This window comes from Crinia signifera, chromosome 19, assembly GCF_055691185.1.
Source record: "Crinia signifera chromosome 19, ASM5569118v1, whole genome shotgun sequence".
NCBI classification, from domain to species: domain Eukaryota; kingdom Metazoa; phylum Chordata; class Amphibia; order Anura; family Myobatrachidae; genus Crinia; species Crinia signifera.
In genome coordinates this window covers 495,950-500,000 of record NC_139226.1, presented here as the reverse complement: position 1 = coordinate 500,000, position 4,051 = coordinate 495,950, and the positions used below count along the sequence as shown (strand labels likewise).

Below are 4,051 nucleotides of genomic sequence, written 5' to 3'. Positions count from 1 at the left end.
AGAGTTCTCAATGCTCACCCTCAATGCTTCTACATCACCCCTTATGTAGGTCCTCTAGGACCCCTTCTATATAATATTGTGAGAGATCTCCATCTTCACCCTCAATGCTTCTACAACACCCTTCATGTAGGTCCTCAAGGACCCCTCCTTTACTACATGGTGAGAGATCTTCATCCTCACCATCAATGCTTCTACTGTACATTAGCCTTGATGTAGGTCCTGCAGGACCACTCCTATAATACATAGTTAGAGAACTCCATCCTCAACCTCAATGCTTCTACATCACCCTTCATGTAGGACCTCCAGTACCCCTCCTATTCTACATGGTGAGAGATCACCATCCTCACCCTCAATCCTTTTACATCACACTTCATGTTGGTCCTCTAGGACTCCTCCTATACTACATTGTAAGATATTTCCATCCTCACCCTCAATGCTTCTACATCACCCTTTATGTAGGTCCTGCAGGACCCCTCCTATACTAAATGGCGGGAGATCTCCATCCTCAACCTCAATGACTCGCCATCACCCTCCATGTAGGTCCTCTAAGACCCCTGGTGAGAGTTCTGCGCCCTCACCCTCAATGCTTCTACATTACCCGTCATGTAGGTCCTGCAGGACTCCTACTATACTACATGGTGAGAGATCTCCATCCTCACCCTCAAAGCTTCTACATCACCCTTCATATAGGTCCTCCAGGACCCCTCCTATACTACATGGCGGGAGATCTCCATCCTCACCCTCAATGATTCTCCATCACCCTCCATGTAGGTCCTCTAAGTCCACTCCTATACTACATGGTGAGAGTTCTGCCCCCTCACCCTCAATGCTTCTACATAAATGCTTCTACATTACCATTCATGTAGGTCCTCCAGGACTCCTCCTATACTACATGGTGAGAGCATTCTATACATAGTGAGGGTTCTCCATCCTAACCTTCAATGCTTCTACATCACCCTCAATGTAAGGCCTCCAAGACCCCTCCTATACTACATGGTGATATATCTCCATCCTCACCCTCAATGCTTCTACATCATCCTCCATGTAGTTCCTCTAGGACTCCTCCTATACTACATGGTGATATATCTCTATCCTCACCATCAATGCTTCTACAGCACCCTTCATGTAGGTCCTGCAGGACTCCTCCTATACTACATGGTGATAGATCTCTATCCTCACCGTCAATGCTTCTACAGCACCCTTCATGTAGGTCCTCTAGGACTCCTCCTATACTACATGGTGATATATCTCTATCCTCACCATCAATGCTTCTACAGCACCCTTCATGTAGGTCCTGCAGGACTCCTCCTATACTACATGGTAATAGATCTCCATCCTCACCGTCAATGCTTCTACAGCACCCTTCATGTAGGTCCTCTAGGACTCCTCCTATATAACATGGTGATATATCTCCATCCTCACCCTCAATGCTTCTACAGCACCCTTCATGTAGGTCCTCTAGGACTCCTCCTATATAACATGGTGATATATCTCCATCCTCACCCTCAATGCTTCTACAGCACCCTTCATGTAGGTCCTGCAGGACTCCTCCTATACTACATGGTGATATATCTCCATCCTCACCCTCAATGCTTCTATAGCACCCTTCATGTAGGTCCTCTAGGACTCCTCCTATACTACATGGTGAGAGTTATCCATCCTCATTGCTTCTACAATAACTCTTGGGTACAATTACATTAGTTTAGCAGCCCAGATACTATGTTTTGCCCTCCATATGCACAGCCAGTGTACAATGTCTCCATATCTAAGTATATGCCTGAATCCAAGCAGTGTGTTATGTATTGTCTCGCTTATCCCCATAATACACGTTCACCTCAGATTCCAGTATCACAGCCCGAATTAACTATTTCTGTGCAGTGTGACCTGATGGAGGGAATATCCCAGATCTGGGCAACACACCCACCCTCGTGCCTCCTGCACTAACCAACGCCTGACAAATCACCTTATAATGCCTTTGTGCTCTATAAGCTTGGTGTTGTGTATACAGCCAGGAGGTGGTCACTCGAATATTAAGGCATCATTTATTATGTATGATATTCACTGGAATCCTTATCTGCTTAGTCCAGCAATAATTCTATTGGAACCCTGTGTCCCGCCATAGCCTGCGCGGCTGGAGACCTGGCGTATGTGATATAATGCACAGATAACGATAATGAGCAGTATCATATCCTGTAGTCAGCGCATCCCTCTGTCACAGCCCAGCGTCCGCATGTGCAGGGGAGATCTCCTCTGTCTGACTCTTCTGCTGTCACAATCCTGAATCCTAAGGGAGAGGAGAGGGGGGGGGGGGGGTGTCTTCCAATGTGCACCCCAAACTTTCTTCTATGTGCCCACCCTACACCCCAATCCTGTCTCTTCTTAATTTCTTATTGCACTGCACCCTGATCGGACTGCTGAACCCTGCACAGCTGCAGAGCTCCATACCCCTCAGTAGCCCCAAATGTGCTGCTATTTCCAGAGTACCTGGAACCCCTAAATAGCACTGTCGTCTGCATTGTCATGGGTTCCATCTCCCTGCCAATCCCCACCACCTGTAACCCTCCCAGTGCCCATGCCACTCACAGGGTGTGCTCCGGGTGTGCTGCTCCACTGCTCTGCATCCGTCTCTCTGCGAGCTCAGGGAGGGAATGACAGTCACGAATTGTGAGGGGAACTCCAGCTCTGCTCATGACGCATCTCAGGGCAGTCACGACGCCGCTCCCCCTCCCGCACTGGATCCCGCACATAAGCTCCAGCACCGGGGACAGCGCCGCGCCCGGATTTCTCTGTAACACCGGCGACAGCACGGTGGGGGGACGACGACACTTCAGCACCAGACCGAGCTTCAGCAGTAGACGCGGTTAGAGTTCAGCACCATGGAGAGCGCAAGAAAGGGGGTGAAGGGGTGGAAGGGGGGGGGGGGGGGGTGTAGAGGCGGTGGCTTCAGCGCCGTGGTCAGCTCCGTGCCATGGAGACATCAGCACCATGGACAGCGCATGAGATGCGGGGCGGCGGCTTCAGTACCATGGACAGCTCCACACTGGGACCGTCAGCACCATGGAAGGCGCAGGAGGCAGGCGCGCTTCAGCGCTAGATCCATGGACAGCTCATTAACAGCACCGCGGTCAGTTCCGCGCCGGACAGCAGAAAAGGTCAGCACCGCGGACAGCTCCGCACTGGGGGACCGGGGACAGCTCCTGCAGAGAGCGGCGATACTGCAGTCCCGGACTAACGGACTTCTTCGCTCTATCAAAGAATCAGTGTAAAAAAACCAGATCACTCCCACTGTAGGGAATCACATCGTGGGGCGGTGGGGGAGGGGGTGGGTGGAGGGAATCTGATATATACATAATTGGGGTTCACATTAATCACGTGTTCATACACACACATCCTTAGTACAGTTTATAACCACCCTCCGCTCCCTCTAGTGTCCCAGAAGGTATGCAATCCATAGATTGACAATAAATAGGTCAACATGTATTAGGTCAATTTGGCCAAATGGTTGACACAAGCAATGGCTCAACATATAAAATGTCGACATGAAAATGTGGACATGAGTTTTTCATTAATTTCACTTAACTGTGCGTAGAGAGATAATATAATAGTATGCCATACAAAGTGGTACACTTAAATGGTGTCCATGCAGACTTATGTCGACATAGAGACACAAAAAAGAAACACTCATGTTGACATTTTCCATGTCAACCTTTTCCAAGTTGACCTATAGCTTGAATTGACCTTTTGACCATGTCAACCTAACATGGAAATATTTTTCATATGAACCTATAACCCATACAAGAGCTATGAATTCTCTCACACCTGCTCTATGAGCCCCTCTCACACCTGCTCTATGAGCCCCTCTCACACCTGCTCTATGAGCCACCCCTCACACCTGCTCTATGAGCCACCCCTTACACCTGCTCTATGAGCCACCCCTTACACCTGCTCTATGAGCCACCCCTCACAACTGCTCTATGAGCCACCCCTCACACCTGCTCTATGAGCCCCTCTCACACCTGCTCTATGAGCCACCCCTCACACCTGCTCTATG

The 4,051-nt window shown here is 49.5% G+C and overlaps 1 long non-coding RNA gene across 1 annotated transcript in view; it reads right to left on the bottom strand.

Annotated features, from left to right (window-relative positions):
• The window catches only part of LOC146041915 (uncharacterized), a 109,978-nt gene extending 106,738 nt beyond the window's left edge, over positions 1-3,240 (bottom strand). The window contains exon 1 of the long non-coding RNA XR_014463663.1: positions 2,584-3,240. This is a non-coding gene — a long non-coding RNA (uncharacterized LOC146041915). The remainder of the gene's footprint in view (positions 1-2,583) is intronic.
• Positions 3,241-4,051: the final 811 nt, after the last annotated feature.